General features: G+C 38.5%; 2 pseudogenes; one reads left to right on the forward strand and one right to left on the reverse strand.

Moving 5' to 3' along the window:
• The window catches only part of LOC123837028 (small ribosomal subunit protein eS6-like), a 117,820-nt pseudogene that overhangs the window by 11,389 nt on the left and 88,228 nt on the right, over positions 1 to 18,203 (forward strand).
• On the reverse strand, positions 17,648 to 18,059 carry LOC123837916 (large ribosomal subunit protein uL14-like; annotated as a pseudogene).

Below are 18,203 nucleotides of genomic sequence, written 5' to 3' on the forward strand. Positions count from 1 at the left end.
TCAGATAATTCTTAAGCACTGTTTAGAAGGGCTGCAGGCAAATGATTGCCTAGAAACGGATTGGGAAATTTTATAATAACTGAATCCCATACCTTGTCAGTAAATTTTATATAATTGCTGTTAGCTGTCATTTTATGATAACTTCAGGGACATAAGTCCTAGCATCCTAAATTTTCAAAGTAAGGTTTGTAAAGCAGGTGTTATATCAACACTTTCACCCTTTAGCTTTATTTCTTATTTATTTATCTATTATTATTTTTAAAAGATTTTATTTATTTATTTGACAGAGAGAGACACGGCAAGAGAGGGAACACAGGCAGGCGTAGTGGGAGAGGGAGAAGCAGGCTTCCCGTGGAGCAGGGAGCCCTATATGGGACTTGATGCCAGGACCATGACCTGAGCTGAAGGCAGACGCTTAATGACTGAGCCACCCAGGTGTCCCACCCTTTAGCTTTATAATATATGTGTTATGTATTTTAAACTCTGGTTTTAGAGAATTTAGTAATTCTCTAAATGACAAACAGCTAGATGGCAAACAGCTAATACAGATTTCTTAAAGATATTTTGGAAGGATGAAATCATGGCTATTGTATGTTGTTAAAATAATTTCCCAGCTCACTACTAAGTTTTGACAGTTATCTTTTATCATACAACCAATGTAATGATTGACTATATTTTGTAGGTACTTCAGTATCAAATATCATGAATGGCTGAGCAGTTTCTGGGGGGTTGGGAATTAAAGTGGAGTTGGGAATTGGCTACAGTATATGGCCTCCCTGATGTATGATGTACGTGTTTACTTAGCTCTCCTCACACTAGTACTTTTCTGTGATGTTCTCAACGGTCTGTTTCAGGTATATGGAGGAACCTGAAATGCATGTACTATTGCAGGGCAAGGCCATGGATCAGAAGTCTTTATCTCAGAAATATTATTTAATGGCCTGTCATAGAAAGAATTTTTCTACCTCATGTAGGTAATTAGAGCTTGTCAACTTTGAAAATGATTATACAGTGAAGGTATTGAAATGGAAGGAACTTAGAGTTTATTTCTGGGAGATACTTATGTATAAGAATAGAAAATGAAAGATAACCTTTTAAGAAAGACATATTGAAAATCAACTTATTTGGAAAGAGTGATTAAATTCAAAGATTCACTAACCATGATATACATTATGAATAGACTTTATATATTTTTACTGCATGCCCTGAAGATAAAGATCTTCAACACATACATATCATTCTGAGAATTAGGAGATCTGCTTGAGCAAATCTAAAATCTGTATCGAAAAACTAAAGAACAATATGGGTGCCTGGGTGGCTCAGTCAGTTAAATGTCTGCCTTAAGCTCAGGTCATGATCTCAGGGTCCTGGGATGAGCCCTGCATCAGGCTCCCTGCTCAGTGGGGAGTCTGCTTCTCCCTCTCCCTTTGCCCCTCCCCTCTGCTCGTGTTCTCTGTCTCTCTCTCTCAAATAAATAAATAAAATCTTTGAAAAAAAAAGAAAAACTAAAGAACGATAGTATAAGCTGTAACTTTTTGGCATTTCAAGGAAGTCATGTGGAGACAAATCTGATGGAGATGTTTCTTAGAGTATTTAACACATTAAGGGCCAGTCTACCGATTTTTATTCATTAGAATAAAGATGTGGGATAATGATAGTGAAGGCCACACTGTTTTTTTTTTAAGATTTTATTTATTTTTTGACAGAGAGAGACAGCGAGAGAGGGAACACAAGCAGGGGGAGTGGGAGAGAGAGAAGCAGGCCTCCCACGAAGCAGGGAGCCCGATGTGGGGCTCGATCCCAGGACCCTGGGATCATGACTTGAGCCGAAGGCAGACGCTTAACGACTGAACCACCCAGGCGTCCCACACACTGTATTTTTTAATATGTCAAATTTTTGCTCTGTTTCAAGGCCTGAAGTTGGGGATTTAGTTGAGGCTACTTTGGCTCATTATACCTAGCAGAGAATGTTTCTAGGCCCTTGTCAAATATCAGTTGGGGGCCATGTTGGTGAAGTACAGTGGGTTAGTTTCATTCCCTCTGACTCTTAGATTCTAGCTGCTGAGAAGGAGAAGAGAGGGTCAAGTTAGTTTTTTGTAAAAGAGTGAGGTTGGAAGAGTGCCTGGGTGGCTCATTTGGTTGAGCATCTAACTCTTGATCTCAGCTCAGGTCTTGATCTCAGGGTCATGGGTTCGTGAGTTTGAGCTCCACGCTGGGCATAGAGTCTACTTAAAAAAAAAAAAAAAGAGTGAGGTGGGAGAGAATTATCTCTATTGTGCCAGTCTATGGTCTCTTGATTATTTTCTTACCCCTTGTTCCCAGTTTTAGGAAAAATAGAATGACTTCTCACAAACTGTTTACAAGATACATCCTTTTAAAATCAGTTTTCAGACACTTCCACTATTTGACAGTTTTCATCCTTTAAATTTTTGTACTAGAACCTTAAGTATAGATGTTCCTATTATTTTGAAATATTTGCAATAACCTAACATCTGGTTCTCTATTTTACATATCAAGTGATTTCTAAAGTGGATTCTCAAGTATTTACAGCTGCAGGTATCTTACGTGGTAAATGGAAATTGCCTTGGCATTCAGGGAATATATGATACGTGGTTAGTTTTATGCTCTAACTTGGCTGGGCCATAGTACCCAAATATTTCATCAGACATTCTTCTGAATGTTTCAATGAAAGAGTTTTTTGGATGAGATTAACATTTAAATCAGTGGACTTTGAGTAAAGTAGATTACCCTCCATAATGTGGATAAGTCTCGTTCAATCAGCTGAAGGCCTTAATTGAAAAAAAACTGACCTCTCCAGAACAAGAACGAATTCTGCCAGCAGAACTGCCTTTGGGCTAGAACTGCAGTTCTTCTGGGTCTTCAGCCTACTGACCTACCCTGTAGATCTCACTCCCTCTCTCTATATACTTAAGTGAATTTATTTTTATTTTTTTATTTAAATTCAATTAGCCAATGCATAGTACATCATTAGTTTCAGATGTAGTGTTCATTGATTCGTCAGTTGCACATAACACCCAGTGCTCATCATATCACGTGCCCTCAATGTCCATCACCCAATTACCCCATCTCCCCATCCACCTCCCCTTCTGTAACCCTCAGTTTGTTTCCCGGAGTCAAGAGTCTCTCAGGTTTGTCTCCCTCTCTGATTTCTTCCCATTCAATTTTCCCTCCGTTCCCCTATGATCCTCTGCGCTATTTCTTATATTCCATATATGGGTCCATATGATAATTGTCTTTCTCTGATTGACTTCTTTCTTTTTTTTTTTTTTAAAGATTTATTTATTTGACAGAGAGAGACACAGCGAGAGAGGGAACACCAGCAGGGAGAGTGGGAAGCATGCTCCCCGCGGAGCAGGGAGCCCAATGTGGGGCTCGATCCCAGGACCCTGAGATCATGACCCGAGCTGAAGGCAGACGCTCAACGACTGAGCCACCCAGGCGCCCCTCTGATTGACTTATTTTGCTTAGCATAATACCCTCCAGTTCCATCCACTTCAATGTAAATGGTAGGTATTCATCCTTTCTGATGGCTGAGTAATATTCCATTGTTGTATACATATATAAATATATCTAGATATCTAAGTATAGATATCTATCTAGATATATTTATACTCTGTATTTCCTATTGGTTTTGTTTCTTTGGAGAACCCTAACGCATATGATTTATTCCTATTTGCTGTTCTTTCTCATTGTTACTGGGACATTTGTCTTTTGCCTTTTATTCTTCTTAATTCTTTTAAAACTCTGCCATCTCTCTTCTTTTTTAAAGATTTTATTTATTTATTTTAGAGAGAGAGAGATAGAGCATGTGAGTGGGGGGGAGGGGAAGAAGGAGAGGGAGAGAGAGAATCTTAAGCAGACTCCACACTGAGCATGGAGCCTGCTGCAGGGCTTGATCTCATGACCCCAAGATCAAGACCCAAGCCAAAATCAAGAGTTGGATGCCCAACTGACTGAGCCACCCAGGTGCCCTAAAACTCTGCAGTCTCTTGTGCTGTATTCATAAGGAACTCTAGCTTATTTTGTCTAAATGTCTGTGATAGTTATGAATTTTAGTCCAAAATATTGATATGCAAAGAATGTCACATTCCTTAATTTCTCTAAGACTCAGATCTGCTTTTTTTTTTTTTTTTTTTAAAGATTTTATTTATTTGAGAGAGAGAGAGAGAGAAACAGCATGACAGGGGAGAAGTCAGAGTTGACATTGTTTCCTAAAAGCAAATTCCAAAGTTTTCTGGTTATTTGACTAGAATAGAGGAGGGGAAAAATACTTTCAGGTGAGAGAGCAAATTAATATATCAATGGATTATCCTATCGTGTCTATACAATATTGTTTCCTTATCATTTCTGTTTTTGATTTTGTACAGATCCCTTTGTCATTATTTTCCATGATTTCTTCCTTAGAATCTTGATTCTTCCCTATTGAAGCACATATTTTTGGTAAGTATGAAATTTGACAACTATAACAGTTTGTGGACATGATGCTTCAGATCTTATCTATTCCCCATTTCAGTTTGTGTTTGATACTTAGCATTTCTAATTCTTCAGCAAATATTTATTTTTTAAATTGTTACTTCCAATTTCTTCTTTAAAGCTCTTCTTTCTGTGTGTGCAATTCTTTTTCTAACTCTTATCTTTGATCTTTACCCTTGGTGATTTGTTTCAGTGATAATGATTATAAAGATGTTTGAGAAATTGTTTCTGTGTCATTTACCATACAATCAATTTGCTTCTATTTAGTCCACATTCCTGAGGTGAATCTGGAAGGAATTTCAGCCACAAAAGGCTGTCCCAAGGGTGAGTCTCAGGGGAATGGGTTGGATGAGCTTTTCCTGGAACAGTTGCTTAATCTTAAGCTTCTTAAGTCAAGAGGTGGTTGGAGCAGGGGGAGACCAGAAGTCAGTACCAGTTGAAGAATATCAAGCATCAGGTCTAAGGAGCAAGTTCTAAGCTACAAGCAATAAATGATGTAAGGATTCGAGAACCAAATTTACCAGGACACTTTACTGTCTGGTTCCTAGGACACCTTTTTTCCTTTGTTCAGAAGATTTCTTCACCCCTTTCTCTTCCTTTACCTGTCTCCTAATGTAGACATTCCCCATGGTTTTGTCCTTGGTTCTCTTCTCATACTATTCATTCTTTCTGAGTGGTTTAATTCGTTGAGTATCTTCTATATGCCAGGCACTGTTCTAGGAGCAGTGGTTGCAGCAGTGACCAGGTCAGACAAGTCCTTCCTTTCGAAGAGCTTTTGTTCTAATGGAAGACACAGTCAGAAAAAGTAAATAATTAAGCAAGGTAATTTCAGATGATAAGTACTAGAAAGAATATAAGGAGGATGACTCAATTTAATAGAGAATGGATTCTACAGAGCAGAGGGGCCTTTTACGCAAAATGTAGGGGGAAATTGCTCTGAACAAAGGAAATGGTGGAGTTCCAAGACAGAGAGAAGAGTTAATGTAAAATAAAAGTGGCATAATCAAGAAACAAAGAAAACCAAAGTGACTTGAATGCTTTTTTTTTTTTTTAAAGATTTTATTTATTGAACGAGAAAGCAAAAGAGAGAGAACAGGAGCAGGGGGAGCGGCAGAAGTAGTGGGAGAAGCAGACTCACCGCTGAGCAGGGAGCCCAGTGCAGGTCTCCATCCCAGGACCCTGGGATCATGACCTAAGCTGAAGGCAGACGTTTCACCGCTTAACCGACTGAGCCACCCAGGTGCCCTGACTAGAATGCTTTTTTTTTTAATTTAAAAAAGTTTTTTATTTTTCATGTCATCTTTCATATAATGGGCATTTTAAAATTAATTAATTAATTAATTAATTAATTAGATGTAGTGTTCCATGATTCATTTTAAAGGCTGAGAGGATTGCAGGAGTTGAGATTGGAAGGAAAGAATTTTTGTTTTGTTGTGAATGTGATGGAAAGCTATTGGAGGGTTTCAGACAGGAGAGCAACATACTATGATTTACATTTAAAAATTTATTTTTTGTTTATTTTTAATCTTTTTTATGCCTAACATATTAGAGACTGGAAACTCTATAAAACCAATGCAAACATTAATGAATTATTAAAAGTTAAACATCCTTGTAACTCCCACCTAGGTCAAGATACAGTATTTTGCCAGCTACCCCAAGTGCCCTGTATATGCCTTATCTTAATCACAAACCCCTTTCTACCCACCTAAGAGGAATGACTATCATGAATTTTACAGTAATCAATTCTTTGCTTTCATTATAATTTTATCAGCTATGTATGCATCCCTAAACATCATTGTTTAGTTCTTTCTTTTAAATCTCTCTTAATCTGTGAGTTCCTCATCTGTCTCTTTTTATCTTCCCCTCATATTTTATTTGTTGAGGAAATTGAATCATTTGACCTATATAGTTTCTTACAGTCTTGATTTGTGGATTATATTCTCATAGTATATTTAATACATTACTCAGTCTTACACAGATTTAAAAAGTATATAGTGTTTGATTGTCTCTCTTGATGCTAGCTGACGTTGAAACTCAATGCCTAAATCCATTAATGCTTTAAAAATTATAACAATTTCTAAATCTCCTTTCCTCATCAAGAATAATACCAGTTCTCAAGAATATTGGCATGTTATAATATCACATAATTATTTGTTTGTTTTATTCCACATTATATACAGGATAGTCTTAGAAAAACAAGTCTCAAAAATACTACCACCACTCATATGATTGCTGGAAACAATTAAATTATTTTTGGGTATGCTTTCCTCATTTCCTCACCTTAAAAAAAAGATGTATAGTACAGCTGTACTGTATCAACATTGTAAACTCATATAACCATTGTATACTATATTCTCTCATAACCCTCATCTTATCTTAATTTTACAATTAAATAAATATTTAATATTCACCAGTAATTCTTATGTCAATGTTTCTCTAGTCATTATGCTATCTGAAGCTCATTCCCTAGTAGATTTGATAGGAAAGGTTCATGTGAACAATATGAGTTCTTGCATATTGATAACAGTTTACTGTGGCATTTAATTTTGAAAGACAGTTTGGTTGACTTTCAAATACAAAAATCATTGAGCCATACTTTCTTTTCTTGAGTACCTTATATAAATTATGCCATTTTATTCTGTTGAAGTCTACTGACAATTTGAATTTCTTTCCCATTTAAGTGACTTTGCCCTAAGTCTATGCCCAAAAGAATTTTTTCTCTTTTTCCTTAAAGCCAGTGATTTTATTCAAGTACTTCTCCCCCACCTCCCTAACTTTATTGAGATATTATTGACATATAACATTGTGTAAGTTTAAGGTGTACAACGTGTTGATTTAATACACTTACATATTGCAAAATGATTACCACCATACCTGTTAGTGAACACCTTCATCATATCACATAATTACTGTTTCTTTTTTTGTAGTGAAACATTTAAGTTTACTCTCTTAGCAACTTTCAAGTATGTAATACAGTATTATTAATTATAGTCACCATGCTGTGCCTTAGATCCCCAGAACTTATTCATCCTGTAACTGGAAATTTGTACTCTTTGACCAACATCTTCCCATTGTCACCACTCCTCAGTTCCTGGTATTCTAGTCTTTGTCTTATGAGTTCAGCTTTTTTAGATTCCACATATAAGTGCTGTCATATAGTGTTTGTCTTACTCTGACTTGTTTCACTTAGCTTAATGCCCTCAAGGTCCATTCATGTTATCCCAAATGGCAGGATTTCCTTCTTCCTCATTGCTGAATAATAGTTTATATATATACCACATCTTAATCCATTCATCTGTTGATGAACACTTACATTTTTTCCATATGTTGGCTATTGTGGATAATGCTGCAGTGAATGGGGGAGTGCAGAATATCCTTTGATATCCTGTTTTCATTTCCTTTGATAATATACCAAGAAGTAAATAAGTATTGTGGGATCATATGGAAGTTCTATTTCTAATTTTTTGAGACATCTCTATGTTGTTTCCCCTAGTAGCTGCACCAATTTACATTCCCACCAACAGTGCACAGTGGTTCCCTTTTCTCCACCTCCTTACCAACACTTGTTATATCTTGTCTTTTAGTTATAACCATTCTAACAAATGGGAAGTAATATCTTACTGTGGTTTTGATTTGCATCTCCCCAATGATTAATGATGTTGAGCTATTGACCATGGGTATGTCTCCTTTGGAAAAATGTCTATTCAGATCCTCTGCCCATTTTTTCCATCAGATTTTTCTGTTGTTGAGTTAAGTTCTTTATATATTTTGGTCATTAACCCCTTATCAGATATATGATTTGCAAATATTTTCTTCCATTAAGCTGCCTTTTCATTTTGTTGGTGGTTTCCTTTGTTATACAAAAGCTTTTTAGTTTGATGTAGTCCTACTTTATTTTTGCTTTTTTTGCCTTTGCTTTGGGTGTCAGATCCAAAAAGTCAATGTCAAGGAGTGTACGGACTATGTTTTCTTCTGGGAGTTTTAATGTCTTTAATCCAATTTGAGCTGATTTGTGTGTATGGTGTGAAATAATGGTCCAGTTTCATTCTTTTACATGCGTCTATCCAGTTTTCTCAGCATCATTAATGAAGGGACTGTCTTTTCCCATCGTATATTCATGTATCCTTTGTTATAAATTAAGTGACCATATATGTGTGGTTTTTTGGGGGGCGGGCTCTCTCCTCTATTCCATTTATCTCTGTGTCTGTTTTTATGCCAGTACTATACTGTTTTGATTATTGGAGCTTTGTAATATAGTTTGAAATTAGGAAGTATGATACCTCCAGCTTTGTTCTTACATTTCAAGATTTCTTTGGCTATTCAGGGTCTTTTGGTTCTACACAAATTTTAGGATAGTTTTTATATTTCTGTGAATAATGCCATCAGAATTTTGATAGGCGTTGTATTGAATCTGCATAGTATGGACATTTTAACATCAATTCTTCAAATCCATGAGTATAGAGTATCTTTCTATTTATTTATGTTCTTCAATTTCTTTCATTAATATATTATAGTTTTCAGTGTATAGATATTTCACTTCCTTGGTTAAATTTATTCCTACAGGGGCGCCTGGGTGGCTCAGTTGGTTAAACGACTGCCTTCGGCTCAGGTCATGATCCTGGAGTCCCTGGATTGAGTCCCGCATCGGGCTCCCTGCTTGGCAGGGAGCCTGCTTCTCTCTCTGACCCTCCCCCCTCTCATGAGCTCTCTCTCTCTCTCATTCTGTCTCAAATAAATAAATAAAATCTTTAAAAAAAAATTTATTCCTAAGTATTTTATTATTTTTGATGCAGTTGTAAATGGAGCCATTGATTTCTCTTTCTGATATTTTTTGTTAGTGTATAGAAATGCAACTGATTTTTGCATATTTATTTTATATCCTGCAACTTTACTGAATTCTTTTGTTAGTTCTAACAGTTTTTTTGCAGAGTCTTTAGGGTTTTTTATATATAATATCATATGCAAATAGAGGCAATTTTTCTTTTTCTTTTCTGATTTGGATGACTTTTATTTATTGTTCTGACTAATTGCTGTGGCTAAGACTTCCATAACTGTGTTAAATAGAAGTGGCAAGAGTGGGCATCTTTGTCTAGTTCTTAATCCTAGAGGAAAAGCCTTTAGCTTTTCACCAGTGAGTATGATGTTAGCTGTGGACTTGTCATAGATGGCCTTTATTATGTTGAGGTACATTCCCTCTATACCCAGTTTATTGAGGTTTTTTTTTCCTTGTTTTTTTCAAAAGTTTTTCTGCATCTATTGAGATAATCATATGATTTCTAATCTTAATTTTGTTAATATGTATCTTTTCCCCCCATGTTCATTTGTTTTGTTGCTTTCTTTTTTTTTTTTTTAAAGATTTTATTTATTTATTTGACAGAGAGATAGAGAGCCCAAATAGGCAGAGGGAGAGGGAGAAGCAGGCTCTCCACTGAGCAGGGAGCCTGACGTGGGCCTCGATCCCAGGACCCTGGGACCATGACCTGAGCCGAAGGCAGCTGCTTAACCAACTGAGACATCCAGGCGCCCCCATTTGTTTTGTTTCTTAAATTCCACATATGAACGAAATCATATGGTATTTGTCTTTCTCTGACTTATTTCACTTAGCATTATGGTCTTTTTTAATTTAAATTCAATTAGCCAACATATAGTACATCATTAGTTTTTGATATAATGTTCAATGATTCATTAGTTGCATGTAACACAGCATAGTGGTCTTTAACTCCATCCACGTCATTACAAATGGAAAGATTTCATTCTTTTTGATGGCGGAGTAATATTCCATTCTGTGTGTGTGTGTGTGTGTGTGTGTGTGTATCGCATGTCTTTTTTATCTGTTCATCAGTTGATGGCTATTGTTGATAATGCTGCTATAAACATTGGGCTATTGTTGATAATTTGGCTATTGTTGATAATGCTGCTATAAACATCTGGGTGCATGTATCCCTTTGAGTCGGTAATTTTGTATCCTTTGGGTAGATACCTATTAGTGCAATTGCTGGTTCACAGGGTAGTTCTATTTTTAATTTTTTGAGGAACCTCCATACTGTTTTCCAGAGTAGCTGCACCAGTTTGCATTCCCACCAACAGTGTAAGAGTGTCCCTTTTCTCCATATCCTCGCCAACGTTTGTTTCTTCCTGTATTTTTAATTTTATTAATTCTGACAGGTGTGAGGTGATACCTCATTGTAGTTTTGATTTATATTTCCCTGATGATGAGTGATGTTGAACATCTTTTCATGTGTTTGTTAGCCATCTGTATGTCTTCTTTGGAAAAATGTCTATTCATGTCATTTGCCCATTTCTTAACTGGATTATTTGTTTTTTGGGTGTTGAGTTTGTTAAGTTTTTTATAGATTTTGGATACTAACCCTTTATCAGATATGTCATCTGCAAATATCTTCTGTCATTCCAAGGGTTGCCTTTTAGTTCTGTTGATTGTTTCCTTTGCTGTGCGGAAGCTTTTTATCTTGATTAAGTCCCAATAGTTTATTTATTTTTTAAAAAGATTTTATTTATGGGGCACCTGGGTGGCTCACTGAGTTAAGCATCTGCCTTCAGCTCGGGTCGTGATCCCAGGGTCTTGGGATTGAGCCCTGTGTCGGGCTTTCTGCTCAGCTGGGAGCCTGCTTCTCCTTCTCCCTCTGCCTGCTGCTCCCCCAGCTTGTGCTCTCTCTCTCTGTCAAACAAATAAATAAATAAAATCTTTAAAAAATTTTTATTTATTTATTTGATAGAGAGAGAGAGAGCACAAGGAGGGGGAGCTACAGAGAAATAGGGAGAAGCAGGCATCCCACTGAGCAGGGAGCCCGATGTGGGGCTTGATCCCTGGGATCATGACCCGAGCAGAAGGCAGATGCTTAACCGAGTGAGCCACCCAGGTGCTCCCCCCACCCAATAGTTTATTTTTGCTTTTGTTTCCCTTGCCTTAGGAGATGTGTCTAGCAAGAAGTTGCTATGGCCAGTGTCAAAGAGGTTACTGCCTGTGTTCTCCTCTAGGAGATGGTTTTCTGTCTCACATTTGGGTCTTTCTTACATTTTGAATTTATTTTTGTGTATGGTTTAAGAGAGTGGTCCAGTTTCATTATTTTGCATGTTGCTCTCCAGTTTTCCCAACACCTTTTGTTGAAAAGACTCTTTTTTCAATTGGGTATTCTTTCCTGCTTTGTTGAAGTTTAATTGACCATGTAGCTATGGGTTCATTTCTGGGTTTTCTGTTCTGTTCTATTGATCTATGTGTCTGTTTTTGTGCCAGTACCATACTGTCTTGATAACTATAGCTTTGTAATATAACTTAAAGTCTGGAATTGTGATGCCTCCAGCTTTGCTTTTCTTTTTCAAGGTTGCTTTGGCTATTTGGGGTCTTTTGTGGTTCCATACAAAGTTTTGGATTTTTTTGTTCTAGCTCTGTGAAAAATGCTATTGGTATTTTGATAGAGATTGCATTAAATATGTAGATTGCTTTGGGTAGTATGGATATTTTAGCAATATTTGTTCTTCCAGTCCATGAGCATGGAATATCTTTCCATTTGTTTGTGTTGTCTTCAATTTCTTTCATCAGTGTTTTATAGTTTTCAGAGTACAGGTCTTTCACCTCCTTGGTTAAATTTATTCCTAGGTATTTTTTTATTTTTGGTGCAATTGTACATGGGATTATTTTGTTAATTTCTTTCTCCTGCTTCATTATTAGTGTATAGAAATGGAATGGATTTCTGTACACTGATTTCTTATCCTGTGACCTCATGAAATCATTTATCTGTTCTAGTAATTTTTTGGTGGAGTCTTTAGGGTATACTATCATGTCGTCTGCAAATAATGAAAGTTTTACATCTTCCTTACCAATTTGGATGCCTTTTATTCCTTTTTCTTGTCTGAGAGGTGTGGCTAGGACTTCCAGTAGTATGCTGGAAAGAAGTGGTAAGAGTAGACATCCTTCTCTTTTTCCTGACCTTAGGGGAAAAAGCTCTCAGTTTTTCACCGTTGAGTGTGATTTTAGCTGTGGGTTTTTCATATATGGCCTTTATTATACTGAGGTACGTTCCCTCTAAACCTACTTTGTTGAGGGTTTTTATCATGAATGGATGTTGTACTTTGTCAAATGCTTTTTCTGCATCTGTTGAAATGATCATATGATTTTTATCTTTCTCTTGTTGATGTGATGTATCATGCTGACTGATTTGCAAATATTGAACCACCCTTGCAACCCAGGAATAAATCCCACTTGATGGTGGTGAATGGCTTTTTAATGTATTATTGGATTAGGTTTGCTAGTATTTTGTTGAGGATTTTTGCATCTTTGTTCATCAGAGATACTGGCCTGTAGTTCTCTTTTTTTGTAGTGTCTTTATATCCAGTTGTGATATCAGGGTAATACTAACCTCCTAGAATGAATTTGGAAGCTTTCCTTCCTCTTCTATTTTTTCTGAATAGTTTGAGAAGAATAGCTATTAACTCTTCCTTATTTATTTTTTTTAAAAAGATTTATTTATTTATTTTCTTAGAGAGTGTGAACAGGGAGAGGGGGAGAAGCAGACTCCCTGCTGAGCCCAACATGGGCTTGATTTCATGACCCTGAGCCAAAATTGAGTCAGACGCTTAACTGACTGAGCCACCCATGCACCCCATAGGTATTAACTCTTTTATTTTTTAAGATATTATTTATTTATTTGTCAGAGAGAGAGAGAGAGAATGAGAGCCCAAGCAGGAGGAGTGGCAGGCAGAGGGAGAAGCAGGCTCCCCATGGAGCTGGGAGCCCAGCTCTGGGATGCTGGACTCAATCCCAGGATCCCGGGATCATGACCTGAGCTGAAGACAGATGCTTAACTGACTGAGCCACCCAGGCACCCTCTTTTCACTTTCATTTGCATGATAAATGCCTTCCCATCCCTTCACTTTCAACTGTATGCGTCTCTAGGTCTGAAAGGAGTCTCTTGTAGGCAGGATATAGATGACGCTTACTTTTTTATCCATCCCATCACCCTATTTTTTTGTTTGTTTGTTTGTTTGTTGTTTTAGAGAGAGGGAGCAGAGGCAGGGGCAGAGGGCAAGGGAGAGAGAATCTTAAGCAGGCTCCCCACCCAGCACGGAGCCTGATGCAGGGCTCCATCTCACAACCCTGAGATTATGACCTGAGCTGAAATCAAGAGCCCAACGCTTAACTGACTGAGACACCCAGGTGCCCCACCCTGTGCCTTTTGATTGGAGCATTTAGTCCATTCACTTTTGAAGTAATTATTGATAGGTATGTAGTTACTGCCATTTTGTTACTTATTTTATGTTCTCTGTTCCTTTTTTTAAAAAAATTTTTCTATTTTCTTTTTTAAAAAAAGATTATTTTTTAATAGTTTTTTATTTTATATTTTTAGATTTTATTTATTTATTTGTCAGAGAGAGAGGGAGTGAGAGAGCAAGAAAGCACAAGCAGGGGGAGCAGCAGGCAGAGAGAGAAGTAGAATCCCCCCTGAGCTAGGAGCCTGATGCGGGGCTTGATCCCAGAACCCTGGGATCATGACCTGAGCCGAAGGTAGATGTTTACCCGACTGAGCCACCCAGGGGCCCCATTTATTTATTTTAGAGAGAGGGAGAGAGAGAGCATGAGTGGGAGGCTTGATCCCACAACCCTGAGATCATGACCTGAACCAAAACCAAGAGTCGGACACTTAACTAACTGAGCCAACCAGGCACGTATTCTCTTGATGCTTTTAAAATTCTCTCTTTATTACTACTTTTTTTTCATTTTAATTACTATGTCTTGGTGTGGACCTCCTTGGGTTGGTTTTGTTGGGGCTCTCTGTGCGTTTCAGCTCTGATTTCTGTTTCATTCCCCAGATTCAGGAAGTTTTTAGTTATTATTTCTTCAAATAAATTTTCTGCTCCATTTTCTCTCTCTTCTCCTTCTGGGATCCCATAATGCAAATGTTATTAGGCTTGATGGTGTTGCTGAGTTCCCTCAGTCTATTTTCATTTTTTATTATTTTTTTCTCTCTCCTGTTCAGCTTGATTGCTTTCCATTACTCTCTCCTCCAGGTTACTGATCCCTTTTTTTTTTTTAAGATTTTATTTATTTGACAGAGAGAGACACAGCGAGAGAGGGAACACAAGCAGGGGAGTGGGAGAGGGAGAAGCAGGCTTCCCGTTGAGCAGGGAGCCTGATGCAGGATTTGATCCCAGGACCCTGGGATCTTGAACTGAGCTGAAGGCAGACGCTTAACGACTGAGCCACCCAGGCGCCCATATCTGATCCCTTCTTTTGATTCCTCTAGTCTACTATTTATTCCATCCATTGCATTTTTTTAAAAATATTTAATTTATTTATTTGAGAGATAGCAAGAGAGAGCACGAGTGAGGGACAGGGAGAAGGAGAGCCCCCTGACATGGGACTTGATCCCAGGACCCCGGAATCATGACCTGAGTTAAGGCAGACACTTAGCCAACTGAGCCACCCAGGCACCCCCATCCATTGTATTTTTAATTTCATTTCTTAAGTTCTTCATCTCTGATTTTTTTTTAAATGTTTTCTCTTTGTTGAAGGTCTCACTGAGGTCCTCTACTCTTTTCTCCAGTCCAGTGGTCTTTATGACTATTACTTTAAAGTCTCTATATCTCTGTTTTGTTTAGCTCTCTTGCTGTGATTTTGTCCTGGTCTTTCATTTGGGACATATTCCTCTGTCTCCTCATTTTGTCTAACTCTCTGTGTCTGTTTCTATGTGTTAGGAAACTCACCTACATTGCCTGCTTTTGAAAGTAGTGGCCTTATGAAGAAGAGGTCCTGTAGTGCCCTGCAGTGCAGTGTCCCCTGTTCACTGGAACCTGGCTCTTCAAGTGTGTCTTATGTGTGTTGCATATGCCCTACTGTTGTGGCTGAGCCATTTTTTCCCTTGGTCCACTTGTCTGCAATGGCTCTCTGTCCATTGTGGGGAAGGTTTGGTCTCTGTATTGTTAGTGGGCCAGTTTGGGGCCACCTTGGGCTTGAGCTGAGTCAGACTAGGCATTTGCCAGAGATGCAGTAGCACTGAGCTACAGGGTGCCTTCCTTTGTTGTCCCCTGAGAAGCTTTTGTTGGTGGGTGGGGACTGCAGTCAGACCAGATATCTGACCTAGCCCACTGCTGGGCCTGTACTCAGACTGCTGTGTGTGGTTATCTTGCTTCTTTTTTGGGGCAGTAGTCAATTTGGAGTGGTGCTTGCCCCTGTCAGGGCTGCTTGCACAATGCCAGGCTTGTGACACTGTTTTGCATGGGTTCTGGCCAAGGGAGTATTGGAGGGGGCAGGTCTGCAAGAGAACATGGGGATGGGGCGTGCTGTCAGCAAGCTGGGTGGAGAGCGTTGGTGCCACACTTTTCTGCATGGGTGTCTGTGTATCTAGGCTAGGGGGCAGGAGGTGGAAATGGGGTCTACCAGCTCTTTTGTTCTTTGAGAAGTCTCCCAAGGCACATGGTCTGAGATTAGTAAACACATCAACCTCTTGTATACCTTAGGCATTTTTCAAACTGCTGCTTCTATGCTGTACCTCCATGGGGCTGTTTGTTGTGCTCTCTCTTTAAGGGTAGGGACTCAGTTCCTAACACCCCCCCATCCCTGCCACAACCCTCCCAGAGCCAAGCCTACTGATTTTTAAAGTTCCAGGTGTTAAATTCCACTGACTGTTGGGCTCCTCTGGTTTTCAAAGTCAAATGTTATAGGGATTCTTCTTCCTGTGTGGGTTCCCCATGCCTGGGGTACCTGGTGTGAGGTTCTGTTTCTTGCCCCCTCCATGCCCAGCACATTCCTCCCTTCCATGGACAGCCCCACAGGTCTATTTAGCTCCCAACCTATCTTTGCCCTTCATACCCTCTTCAGTGTGACCTCTTCTCTACATTTAGCTGTGAAGAGTCTGTTCTGCTAGTCTTTGGTTGTTCTGGGTTATTTACACTGATGAGGCTGTTATCTAGTTGTGCCCATGGATGAAGTGAGCTTAGGATCCATCTTCTCTAGAAGTCTACATTAACAATTTTACAATCTAGAAGAGCGTTTTCTTGAATGACTTTACCTGATCTTGCTCTTCCAGTTGAATGATCTAATACAACTTGGGACCCCAATTATAGTCCTGTGGCTACTTTGTCAAGCTAACTTACATGTGACCAAGACTAAGTTTCTCCCCTTCAAATGATGAAATTCTCACTATTAAAAATATTGTTTTGGAGCTCGTGCTATATCTCTCTAAAACAAAACAAAACAAAACAAAACAAAAAATATTGTTTTGGTTATATCTCTAGTTTGTCCTATAAAATAACTTTATAACTTTTGTTCATTATTTCTTACTTACTTGCTGTGTTACCTTTCTCTGTGTCCCTTTCAGTGGATGTTCCTTGCAAGTTTTTGCATCATTTTATATAATCTCCAAAAACTCAGCACTACCCAATAATTTATTCCAGCTGTCATCTTTGCTAAGTGCTTGGCTTTATTTCAGACAATCCTAGTATTTGCACACATTTCTATGAAGCTCATATGTTATTCATCCAATTCTAATCTTATTCCATGGGTAGGGCAGGTATTATTACATTTTATTTTATTTTTTTATTGTATCCTGGCTCTCAGTCTCCAATAAACATTTATCATATTGCTTTAATTATACTAGATAATCAGTAAATGATTAGTGATGATGATGATGACATATAATACTAATCAAAGCCTTTTAACATATGTTACCTAACATTAACATTGTGCTGTGGGTAAGACATATATTATCATTTCCATTAAAAAGAAAGGGAAAATAGATGCAAAAAAGGCAAGTGACTTATGTAAAGTTATCCAATAAATTAATGGTTAAGCTTTCTTCCCACACTTACAGAAATGTTTCCTCAAAGGCCTGGGAGTCCTTGCTCTCTTTTTTGGGGTGCAGGGGAGAGAGCAGATAATTTTTAATTTTTTTTTAAACAAATACACCAAAGAGAGATGCCTGGGTGACTCAGCTGGTAAGCATCTGACTCTTGATTTTGGCTCAGGTCGTGATCTCAGGGTTGTGAGACAGAGCCCTGCATGGGGCTCCTCACTCGGGGGAGTCTGCTTGGGATTCTCTCTCTCCCTCCCTCCAACCTCCCTGCCCCACTCACTGTCTCCCTCTCCCTCTCACTCCCTTGCTTTTGCTCTCAAAATAAATAAATAAATTTTTAAACACCAAAGAATCACGCAATCCTGCCAGCATTGGATGCAATCCTGGGCCACAAGTCTGCACACTCCTTTGCAACTGGTCCTGTGATAGCAGAACATTTTGTTTTGCTTTTATTGTTTACTATGACCCCTGTGTTATCTTCAAAATAGAGAAACATGCCATCTTTTCTCCAGTATGATTTTCGTTGTAGAATTACTACTACTGGATGTACCTTCTTTCTGAGCTCCAGTTTGTGTTTCTTCACTGTGGCCATCACCATGTCACCCACACCAGCAGCAGGAAGTCTACTCAGTTGTCCTTTGAGCCCCTTCACAAAGATGATAAACAGAGTTTTGGCTCCTGTGTCACAGCTCCTACGTGAAGACCCAGGGAAATCTAGAATTTCACACCAGAAGATCCGCCACATCCTTACTTTGACATCTTTTTTTTTTTTTAGATTTTATTTCTTTATTTGTCAGAGAGAGCACAAGTAGGGGAAGTGGCAGGCAGAGGGAGAAGCAGGCTCCTCGCTGAGCAAGAAGCCCACTGTGGGACCGCATCCGGGATCATGACCGGAGCCGAAGG

Source organism: Mirounga angustirostris, unplaced genomic scaffold, assembly GCF_029215605.1.
Source record: "Mirounga angustirostris isolate CCGP_5_RB_7025 unplaced genomic scaffold, mMirAng1.0.hap1 SCAF_8, whole genome shotgun sequence".
In the NCBI taxonomy this organism is placed as follows: Eukaryota; Metazoa; Chordata; class Mammalia; order Carnivora; family Phocidae; genus Mirounga; species Mirounga angustirostris.